Source organism: Eulemur rufifrons, chromosome 8 (genome assembly GCF_041146395.1).
Source record: "Eulemur rufifrons isolate Redbay chromosome 8, OSU_ERuf_1, whole genome shotgun sequence".
Taxonomy (NCBI): Eukaryota; Metazoa; Chordata; class Mammalia; order Primates; family Lemuridae; genus Eulemur; species Eulemur rufifrons.
The window spans coordinates 44717563-44729821 of NC_090990.1; the positions used below are offsets into that span (position 1 = coordinate 44717563).

The window sequence follows — 12259 nt, forward strand, 5'->3', positions numbered from 1 at the left end:
TTGTGTCTCCTCCCCCTCCATCTCCTCATGACACTCAGGAACCTGGGAGATGCCTCTGTGGAAAAAGGTCTGTGGTGGGTGTCCAGGGGTTGCATTTAAACCCTCTGGCTGTCTAGAACTTCCACTGCTGTAAAAAGAAGGAGGAGTGGGAAAAAAAAGTGCCTTCACATCTCAGGTGTAAGTGCCAGATTTTGTAGCACTTACAAGGACAAATCCATTTCTTACTGATTAATACGGCTTCAAACCCACGTGACTGGCTGATGTAAGCTTTGGCCTGGTCTGTGAGGAATCTTTGCAACACTGTTTGTCGTGGTTTCTTTCCTGGTAGCTGTTCTCAGAACAACAAGGCAAGGCTGAGGCTCTCCCTCTCAGCCCATGTCCCTGAATTAAGCCCTGTGAGATCTGAAGAAGGGTGCTCTGTGCAAACAGCCCTAAGTACGAATTCTCTTCCTGCCTCTTCTTAAGTGGGCTACATGCCTAAGCCCAGAAATCTATGAGTGAGTTAGTTATTTCTGGCAACTTTTTCTTCCTAACACCCCCAGCTGGTTCATCACCAAAGCCTGTCATCTGCCTCCTGAGCATCTCTCGTATTTGGGTGGCATGAGAGCCACCCTCATCTGCCCCTGGACCTCTGCACCCGACTGTGGCAGAGCAGCCAGGTGACACCCCTGGACCTCTGCACCCGACTGTGGCGGAGCAGCCAGGTGACACCCCTGGACCTCTGCACCCGACTGTGGCGGAGCAGCCAGGAGATGGCAGCTCTGGCTTCCCAGTGCTCCTGGAAAGGAGATGGCAGCAGGGTGGGGGATTGGGGGCCATGTCACCTGCCCCCACCTTGGCTCTGTCTCCCCTGCACTTCCCCTCTCTCTGTCTGCTTCAACCACTGCCCTTGTTATTCTTCAAGTGTCATTTTTCCTCCCTCTCCACGCGGCTCTCTCTGCTAGACATGCACTTCCCCCATCCTTTGGCTCTGAGCTCAGCTGTGACATTCATGAAGCACACAAACATAGAGACTTACAGACCTGCATGTCCTGCCAACAAAGCATGAGGCTGCTGGGGTCAGGAATGCTGAGACTCTGCCTTACCCTCCCGGTTCCCTGAAGTAGTCCCTAGGAGAAGGGAGGACTCTCATCACTCAGATTCCAACAGGGACTGCCCTCTACACAGAGGGGGAGAGGTCCAAGGAGACAGTTGCCTGAGCCACCTTTGCTAAGCTGCTCTTCCTCATGCTTCCAAGCAGAGAGGACCGGGGGAGGCTGTGGACAGGTCTTTTCTTTTTCTGTCCTTGCCTTTAACCTGACAGATTTTTTTTTTTTTTTTTTTTTTTTTTGAGACAGAGTCTCACTCTGTTGCCTGGGCTAGAGTGCCGTGGCATCAGCCTAGCTCACAGCAACCCCAAACTCCTGGGCTCAAGCAATTCTCCTGCCTCAGGCTCCCGAGTAGTTGGGACTACAGGCATGCGCCATCATGCCCGGCTAATTTTTCTATATATATATTTTAGTTGTCCATATAATTTCTTTCTATTTTTAGTAGAGACGGGAGGTCTCGCTCTTGCTCAGGCTGGTCTCGAACTCCTGAGCTCAAACGGTCTGCTCGCCTCGGCCTCCCAGAGTGCTAGGATTACAGGCGTGAGCTACCACACCCGGCCTGTTGCTTGATTACCTGACAAAGATTAGTTTGGCTTCTGCAAATAAACTAGCAAAGCTTTCCTGCTCAGGCTACCAAACACAGCCTCGCCTGTCTGTCTGACCATATCCAAAAACATTCATTCAAAGAATTTTTTTTTCCTTTGAGTTTTACTCTCCCAGGCACAGAGACTAGGTGGTGGGGGGAACAGGAAGGGGGAGGGAGAACCTCTCAGAGTGATTTGAGGACATTCACACATGCAAAAAACCCCTCACTGTCCCCACTCCACATACACATGGCCCCTTGAGAACTTCTTTTCCACATACCAGCCCTCCAGAGTGAGGTTAGGCCACCTTCCTCCCCTTCCCACCTCCTGCCCCGGCAAATCCCACCCAGCCTTCCATTCTTCCCCACCCCCTTCAGCTCGTAAGGAAGGTCTGCAGCCTGGGAGTCAGGACTCCCAAGTTCTAGTGCTGCTTTGACATCAAGATCCTGCGATCTTCTCTGGGTATCATCAGCTTGCTGCTCTGACTGCATGCTTGGTCGTGGCCTTTTCACCACTGAATCCACTGTGTGCACAGAGGTAACCAACATTTGCGAGCATGGCTTTACGCAAAATAGCACGCGCGGAATGAACGCTTGCTTATCTACCCACCGCCCCCACACGGCAGGTATGAGTCCTGTTTTACAGGGAAAGAAGGCAAAGCTGAGCAAATGAAGAAACCTGCTGAGGGTCACAAGTGAGTAAGACAAGAGACAGATTTCCCACTCAGGTCTCTGTCTTCAGGGCTCCTGCCATCGCAGTAAGTGGAGTCTCAAGTGTACCGGGGAAAAAGAAATCAAAATGACATTTTAAAAACCAAGAGCTAGAGCTCATTCTCTTTCATTTATGCATTATGCAGGAGAAGGATTTCTTCCTTGCATTTTTCCCCCTCTGCAGACCATGCTCAGGATCTGAGAATAGGGAAAACACACACACTGGGACCTTGCACACCAATCTGTATGAATCAGAAACATAGCCCCAGAGGAAGAGGAGAAAAGACATAGGAAGAGTGGGCACTGTGGGCTCTTAGTGCGTCAGAGCATCCCTAACCCAGGCCTCTTGATCTGTGACGAGCAAGCTAAGGACCGAGTAGTTACAGAACTTGCGTGAATTCACACCATTTACAAATGAAGAGGAGGGCCCAGGTCTCCTGACTCTTTCCTCAGAATCACCCAAGTCAAATAAGCCCGTTCAAAAAAGTGGAGCCTTCAATAACATGAATTTTGTACCCATCTAAAAGCTACACTAAAGGTAATGGGCATTGAAAGAAATGTTCTCACGGAAACTCCCAGCTTAACACACAAAGAAGTGGGTCCCCGAGGAACAGCATGAGGATTGTCTGAAGGGATATATGCTGGTGAGATTACAAAAATCATAATATATGAATAAATGAACATATGGAAGAAATCAACAATGCCCTTTCCTTCTTCCCATATGTAAACTCAGCCTTCGCCTAAAGTCATTAAGTAAACACAGATGCAGCCAAACCAGGCACCAGATGGCAAATGAGAGTTGAAATAAAAGGTAAAGAAAGCTCTTGGTGTTTATTCAAAGATGAGGGGAAAAAAACATGGTCCAAAATGTTGTGGTTTCCCCGGAATGGCCACCTGAGGTCATCAAGGCCCAAAAGTGACCAAGAAAACAGAACAAAACTAGAGTAATCATGATTGGGAAGCTGTAGGGAAACCACTGCCATCTACTGTGAGTGGAATCCAATGTCAGAAGAAAGTGGTAATTCTGGGAAGTGAAAGAAATGGTTAAATCAAAATAGAAGGACCAGAGGGGGACAGGAGAGTGGCAAGGATCAGTTTTTGCTGAGTACCCACATGTGCCAAGAGCTTTGTATTCATGGTCTCATTTATCCTCATAACTACCCATGATGGATTGGCCAAATTTCATAAATGAGGAAATTTCATAAATGGGTCAAGAAAGATCAGGCCTCAAGGTCATGCCACAGGAATGTCAACCTTGCTGGTTTCTGCTCTGTATCTCTGATTTCCATTCACTTATCCTGTTGTTGGAACATGTAATATTTGATAACATCCCCAGAAGATTCCTTTCCCCCCATAATCCCTAAGCATTCACCATGTTCCAAGCCCCTGGGAATACCCATGGGTTATACCTAAATACCAGACACATAGGGGAAGCCAGGCACACTTTCTCTGCTATTCCTGCCCAAACCACTGGCCCTATGTAGGAAGGTCACCTGGTCAGTTACTGCCTTGAGGGGAGACCAGAGCAGTCATGGAGTGGAGAACAGAGCATTCCTGAGAACTTTAATTTTATTTCACAAAAGACACCCTTGCATATTCCCCAACCACCTCCTAGCTTGCACATTTGCAATGAGCACCAGCAGTGAAAATGCCCAAGGATGTCTTTGTGAATCCTTGCTTTTCAGCGTGCATGAGTTTATATACAGGAGGTAGAAAATTCCAATAATACTTGAGCTTCAACTAAAAGCTTAAATGAACGTTAAAATGTGTCTCCTCCCTTCAGTTCAACCAAATCATCCATTTGCTTGCAGGTTAAGTGGTAAGGTACAAAATGCTTTCAAACTAGACAGACCTGTCTCCAAACTCTACCACTAGCTAAACTTGCTAACTCTGGCAACCACGTTATGCTTCGAGCTTTAGTTTCCCTCTCTCTAAAATGGGGCTAACATGTACCTTGAAGAGCTGTTTTGAGAATTTGTTTTCACTTCCCCCAACCCATCATCTCTCTTTCCACATGGTCAATCCACAAGGTTGTTTTATTTATTTATTTATTTTTGTACTTTTATCCCATCTTGTCTTACCAAATCCCAACACACAATGAATCCAACTCTCTGAATGCTATAAGACAAAGCCATACAAACATAAGGCAGGCTTCTATCTGTATTAATTGGCACCAGGCTGTCTCTGGAGCCTGCAAGATGGAATGAAGGTATTTATTCCCCCATCTCTCTCTTTGCTGGGTGCTGCAGGTCAGCTGCATCCATCTACCATCCTTCTACGATTGACCACAATTCTGTGCGTGGCCCTCTCCCTGCAACTTTCCGTCTGCGTGATGGGAACCACTGCTCTCTCCCTTTGCTCCTCAGGCTAAGAGGTAGTAATGGCTTCCCACCGTGTCTAGTCACGAGGTACTTGTTTCTTTTCCTAAACCTTTTTAAAGGGATTCTTTATTAAGCTTACTTCAGTGATCCAATGTGAGTGTCCATCTGTTTCCTGACAGGAACCTAACTAAATGTATCATGTCAGCTCAATTTCCTACTTTCTGCAATGACCATTGTCAAATCTTCCCAATCCCCGCCCCATCTTCCCTCTCTTGTTCAGACAGATGGCCCCGCTGTTTATTCTCAACCACCAGCTACCTCACAGAGAAAATAAAAACCGTTAGAAAGACACCTGCCATCAAATCTTCCAACCGTCCTAGATCCAGTGGTGAGCCGGAGTGATGAGTCATGCGCAGCTCTTCCCAGCTACCCGTGCAGTACCGTCACGGTAGTATGACAGCTTGAAGTTGGCCACAGTGGAGATATTTACAACACAGAAACTGGCAAATGATAGAAATTAGAGCTTTTAAACATTTTTGGTAGAGCCAGTTGTTGAACATTTATCAGCATACCACTGCTTATATTCAGGCACAAATATTTCTCCTTTATATTTGTTATAATGGAAAAGACGCCCCCACCCCAATTACCAGAGACCCGCCATCCCCCACTGCCCCCAACAGCCCACTCAATCCATTATCTTCTCTCACTCCTGTGTATTGAGCCTCTTCGTCAATATTAACTCCTTCTCATCAGAATTTAAACATGCTCTAGACCTGTGCTATCCAATACAGTAGATACTAGTCACATATAGTTACTGAACCCTTAAGATATGTCTTATCCAAATTGAAATGTGTAAAATACACACCAGGTTTCAAAAACTTAGAATCAATAAGAAAATGTGAAATATCCTATTAATAATTTTTGTATTGATTACTTATTGAAATGATATTTGGGGTATAATTGGTTAAATAAAATATAATTAAAATGAAATTCACAAGTTTCTTTTTACTTTTTTAAAGGTGGGTACTAGAAAATTTGAAATTACTTGTGTAACTCAGATTATTTCTGTTCGACGGTGCTGCTATAAACTCTTTCATGTTAAAAATAAAATCCCTTTTTCCACCTATCAGCCCCTCCAGTTATTGCCTCTCACAGTCAAAAATGTTTTGAAAGTATCTATCCTCACTATCCTGATCTTCTCCCCACCACCCTTGCCTCCTTAACGGAGACTGATCTTCCTGCCATTCCCAGAATTCCACCAAAATCATGCTGGCCTAGGTCATTTGTGCCAACCTAGGGCATTGCTGAGCGCAGAGGGCTTTCCAGCCCTTACCCTGCTTTACGCTTGGCGGCATTTGCCAAGTGGAGCACTCCCTTCATTGAAACGCTCTTCCATTGGTAACATAACATACTTCCTCGATTTTCCTCCCACCGCTCTGAATGGTTCATTCCAAGTCCCCTTTCTCCTCCCCCCAGTATTATTTAGTGGTCTTCTGCAGGGGTCTGTCCATCTCATCCATTTCTAAGAATTCGTTTACTATTTATATGCCAGCAGCTCTACTGCAGCCATCTATGTAACATCTCTGCAAGGGCTCACAGGCATCTCAATGTCAGCATGTTGAAATCTGAACTCATCATCTCCACTTCTGCCAGCAAAACTGGCACTAGCCCAGTACATGGCACCATCTGTAGATGGTACCACATCTCCTTAATCACTTCTGCCAGAATTGCAAAGACACCTTGAGCCCACCTTGTCTCCCCCCCACATCAATCTCTCGCCGTGTCTTTCTAAGTTACAGCTTATGTCTCTTGAATTCTTCCACTTTGATTTAATTCCACAATCACAACGCTAGTCCAGGCCACCCTCGCATCTTCCTGGACTGCTCCAAGGGCTGCTTGAACCATTTCCTTGTCTCCACTTCTACTATTCTCTGATCCATTCTCTACACATCAGCCAGAGTGACCTTTTACAGACATGAATGGGATCATTCTGGCTTAAAATTCTCCAATGGCTTCCCTTTGACTTTGGCATAATGTTAGAACTCTTTTACATGATTATACAAAGCCATCCAAATCTGACTCCTGCCTTCTTCTGTAGCTTCATTTCTTATCACTCTGCCTTCATTCTGTCTCCTCCAGCTGTCTTGGGCTTCTTTCAGTCCTTTGAATGTGCCATATTATCTTGACTTGGGGCCTTCAGATATGCAATTCCTGCAGCCTGGGCACCTCTTCATCAACTTTCTTTACCCAGCCACTCCTTATCAACCTTCAATTAGTTCCCCTAGCCCCCCTACTAGTTTTATCTCTTTCCTAACACTCTCCCATGATACCCGTGTTTCTCCAGGAGGCCCTAAGCTCCAGGAGGGCAGGGAGTAGAACTGTCTGGTTACCTGATCTACCCACAGTGCCTAGCACAATGCCTGGCACACAAGAGGCACTCAGTATATATATTTTTTGAACAATAAAACTGACATTATCTGGCTCAAACTTCCCATTTTGGATAAGAGGAAACTGGGATCCAGAGAAAGGAAGCAACTTATTCAAAATAACAAAGCCCAGACTAAGATTAATAGGATTGGAGCCTCCTGATTTCCAGAGCAGTTCTCTTTCCAGCGTGCCATGTTCCTATCTGTAATATAGTAACCAGAGGGAAGCGGAGTGAATTCCCTCTGTCTCTTGAAAGCCAGAGCAAGCTCATATTTGTAAACACAGCTGACATAGTTGTTTTCTTTGTTTGTTTTATGTAAAAGGGCTGGAAGTCCAACCCAAAAATAAATTCCATGTTTTCAAACCTAAAAGTTCCTACAGCTTTTATTCCCTACAGCCTCCTTTCTACTCATTGTTCATCCTCCTTCCCTTCCTTAAGCAGAGGCATCAGCTGGTATTCAGTGTTGAATGGTTCCTGTATTCCACACTCTTTATCACTCCCCTGCCCAGGCAGCATGTCACATGCAGCAGCGGATTAGGAAGTGCTGTCTTTAAATAGTAGCATTTGAGCAAACACTACAAGATCTTGTGTAGTGCTGGGGTGGAGATGGATATAATAATTATTACAATAAAAATAACTTATTTCTGAGCTATTACTTTGTGACAGGCACAAATTTAACTTAGGTTTGTATGCATTTTCTCTTTTAACGTTATGAGTAATTATTTCTATTAATTCTGTTTTACAGATGAGTAAACTGAGGCACAAAGAGGTTAGTCAAGTGTCTAAGCCATTCAGTTAGCCGGCTTCCAATCTAGGTAGTCCAGAGCCTATGATCTTAACAGCCCAACATCCGACAGTGAAGAATGTGTAAACCTGACACATTCAGAGTTAGGAAGTATCAAAAAGTACAACCGAGGGAGATCCTATAGTTGCTTTATATAGACATCCTGGATCCTACCCCTGATTCCTTCTTCATTCATTAATTCATTAATCCATTTATTCATTCTTTCAACATGCATGTATTTTTTATTTTTTATTATTTCAAGATATTGTGGGGGTACAAAAGTTTAGGTTATGTATATTGCCCTTGCCCCCCACCACTGAGTCAGAGCTTCAAGCATGTCCATCCCCTAGACAGTGCACATCGCACTCATTATGTATGTATACACCCATCCCCTCCCCCACCCACATCTATCTGCCCAACACCCGATCAATGTTATTCCTGAATGTGCTCTTAGGTGATGATCAGTGAAACCAATTTGATTGTGAGTACATGTGGTGCTTATTTTTCCATTCTTGGGATACTTCACTTAGAATGGGTTCCAACTCTATCCAGGAAAATACAAGAGGTGCTATATCACCATTGTTTCTTATAGCTGAGTAGTACTCCATGGTATACATATACCACATTTTATTAATCCACTCATGTTTTGATGGGCATTTGGATTGTTTCCACATCTTTGCGATTGTGAATTGTGCTGCTATAAACATTCGGGTGCAGGTGTCTTTTTTATAGAATGACTTTTGTTCTTCTGGGTAGATGCCCAATAATGGGATTGCTGGATCGAATGGTAGGTCTACTTGAATCTGTTTAAGGTATCTCCATATTGCTTTCCACAGACGTTGCACTAGTTTGCAGTCCCACCAGCAGTGTATGAGTGTTCCTGTCTCTCCACATCCACGCCAACATGTGTTGTTTTGGAACTTTTTGATAAAGGCCATTCTCACTGGAGTTAAGTGATATCCTATTGTGGTTTTGATTTGCATTTCCCTGATGATTAGAGATGTTGAGCATTTTTTCATATGTTTCTTGGCCATTCTTCTGTCTTCTTTTGAAAAATTTCTGTTCATGTCCTTTGCCCACTTTTTGATAGGGTTGTTTGATTTTTTATTACTGATTTTCCTGAGTTCTAATTCTAGTTATCAGTCCTTTATTGGATGTGTACCATGTGAAAATTTTTTCCCATTCTGTAGGTTGTCTGTTTACTCTTGTGACAGTTTCTTTGGCTGTGCAGAAGCTTTTTAATTTAATCAGGTCCCATTTATTTATTTTTGTTGTTGCTGGGATTGCCTTAGGAGTTTTCTTCATAAATTCTTTTCCTAGGCCAATGTCTATAAGAGGCTTTCCCACATTTTCTTCTAGAATTCTAATAGTTTCACTCCTAAGGTTTAAGTCTGTTATCCACCGTGACTTGATTTTTGTGATAGGTGAAAGGTTTGGTTCCTGTTTCAGTCTTCTACATATGGCTATCCAGTTTTCCCAGCACCATTTATTGAATAAGGATTCTTTTCCCCAGAGTATGTTTTTGTCTGCTTTGTCAAAGATTAGATGGCTACATGAGGATGGTTTTATATCTGAATTCTCGATTCTGTTCCACTGGTCTGTGTCCCTGTTCTTGTGCCAATACCAAGCTGTTTTAATAACCACAGCTTTGTAGCATAGTTTGAAGTCTGGTAAATTAATACCTCCCATTTTTTTTTATTGCTTAAAATTGCTTTTAACATGCATTTTTTGTATTATTGCATCAGTTATATCAATTGCTGGAATACAGATGAAGTTAATGGCCTCTGCTCTCTTATATCTCACAGTCCAGTGGGAAGACATAGAAGTAAATAAACATTTATCCTACTGTGTGCTAAATGGTAAGATAGAGGGAAGCCCGGGGGCTTTGGAAACATAGAAAAGATTATAAACCAATTTAAAAGGACAGCACAGTGATTTGTCCAAAATGTGCACTCCGTGCCTTTCCTTCTCTCTGTCTTACCTCTGCTCTCTCCTTATCTTACTTGCTTCCCAGTTTCCTTCCAGCCCTTCTCTTGTTTTGGTGCTTTGGTGCCATCCTTGGCCTCCCTAACTCCTGGCTTTAGATTCAACCTCTTTGTTTGTCTTTTTCTTCCTGAAGTTGGTTTGGAATGAATTCTGGGTGAGCCAGAGGGGTTCATTATCAGGCTAAGGGCCAATCCCAAAGGCTAAGCCAGAGTGTCTAGACCCCATCACCAATATGGCTCTGGCTCAAAAGAGTTGGAGACCCCCAAATCAGTGAACTTTAAGGAGTATAGAGGGATGGATGGGCAGACACCATGTGTCTTAGATAATTTGGTTATTCACCTGCCTACACACAGAGCAATTGACCCAGTGACCACTCAACATCCCTTGCAGCTGAGGCTCAGTTCACTATGTTAATACCATCACTACTTCTGATTCTTTGCTGCCAATTATGGTCCCTGATCTGCTGGCCACAGAATCTTCACAGTAAGTAATTAACTTTGCAGTAGGCAGTGTTAGTATCAAAATTCAGATTCGGAGAGTTTTCAGAATGTTTTGCTGTCTCAAGTTGCAATCTCCCATTGGCCTGTTCCTTCCTAAGCAAAGTTTCTCCCTTATAAATGCAGTGTATCCTGCTTAAGTGGTTTCTGTGGATTGGAGGTACCCATTGAGTTTGGCAATTAAGAGAGTATTAGAGGGATTCTGGTTGTGAAATGTGTTCGATGTAAAATATGATGGACTCTAAGCTAGTTACGGAAGAAATTAGAGCCACAAGGAGTATATGGATTGAAAGAAAAGAAAGGGATAGAGATTCTGGAAACTGCCATAAGGTAGAGAAGGGCATTTGGCACAAATGATAGAGCAAATGAGAGAGCTGGACTAATGGGCAATTGAAATCAGAGAGTGGCTGTTAGTATATGGGAATTTATACCTAAGTATAGCAGTCTCAGTGGATGATAAGATTCAGAGTTTGGCTATGGGAGTGAATATTGAAGTGGGGATGAGAGTCCCTGGAGGTGGAACCATTTCGAAACCATAACACTGGAGCATTGGGTGGGTCTTATAAACAGATACTGAAGTCGTCCATGACAGTGACAAACCTCCAGGTGGGTAGAGTGGCTGCAGTCTGGGAGCCTGAGCCTCATTTAACAACATAGATGGAAGCCAGAGGCTGACAGTGACAGCAGTGAGCTGCAGGAAAGATATGTATCATTGTGTCTCTATCATTAGGTGGTAGAAACCTCAGAGAGCAGGGCTTTTTGCGTGTAGATGGAGGAATACTTGTCTGGAAATGATAACAAGAAGCCGCAGAATATCGACACCCAACTCCTTCCCTAGCCTGCCCACCCCACCAACCTGAAGTGTATACATGGTAGCTCATACCTTTTAATAAAGTTTCTGGGAAAATTAAGTTCATTTCAGTTGATGGGTAAATAGCAATAATGATAATATCTACACTGTTAAGCATTTAGTTCCCCCAAACAGGCCTGTACAATAGGTATTTCATCTTTAAAATGAGGAAATTGAGACTCAGAATGTTAAATAGCAGGGCTAGGATTTGGATTGTGGTCTATATATCACTGAAGTCTTTTTTCCACAATGCATGGTTAAAAGCATAGGTTTCAAAGCTATATGTTTCTTCATCTTTTTTTTTTTTCCTTTTTTAAAAATTTACTCAGGATATTATGGGCATGCAAACATTTTGGTCACATGTAATGCATTTGCCCTGTCCAAGCCAGGGCTACAAGCGTGTCCCTCCCCCATACAGTGTGCTCCGCTTCCATTAGTTGTGGATTTACCCTCCCACCCCCCTGACTGGCACCCAGTGAGTATTACTACCATGTGAACACCTTAATGTTGGTCAGTTAGTACCAATTTGATGGCGAGTACATGTGGTATATGTTTTTCCATCCTTGTGATACTCACTTGGAAGGATGGGCTCAATCTCTATCCAGGATAATATAAGAGGTGCTAGATCTCCATTGTTTTTTGTAGTTGAGTAGTACTCCATGGTATACATATACCACATTTTATTAATCCACTCATGTATTGATGGGCACTTGAGTTGTTTCCACATCTTTGCGATTGTGAATTATGCTGCTATAAACATTCGAGTGCAGATGTCTTTGCTTTCTTCATCATTTAATTGGGCATATGAAGTAGGTAAAGTGTTTAATAATACAATGCTAGGCCATAGTAACTACTCAATAAATATTAGCTGCCATTATTGTTATTGTGATTGAGTTACTGTTGTTAGAATTATTTTTATTATAGCTCACTGAAGTACTTTTTGCCTTCTCAGTCAGAAATATTAGCAGAATCATTTCTTTTCTGTCAACAATAGATTATTAGATGAGTGAT

General features: G+C 43.3%; 1 protein-coding gene across 9 annotated transcripts in view; it reads left to right on the top strand.

Moving 5' to 3' along the window:
* The window catches only part of FGGY (FGGY carbohydrate kinase domain containing), a 387509-nt gene that overhangs the window by 360597 nt on the left and 14653 nt on the right, over positions 1–12259 (top strand). The window lies entirely within an intron of this gene.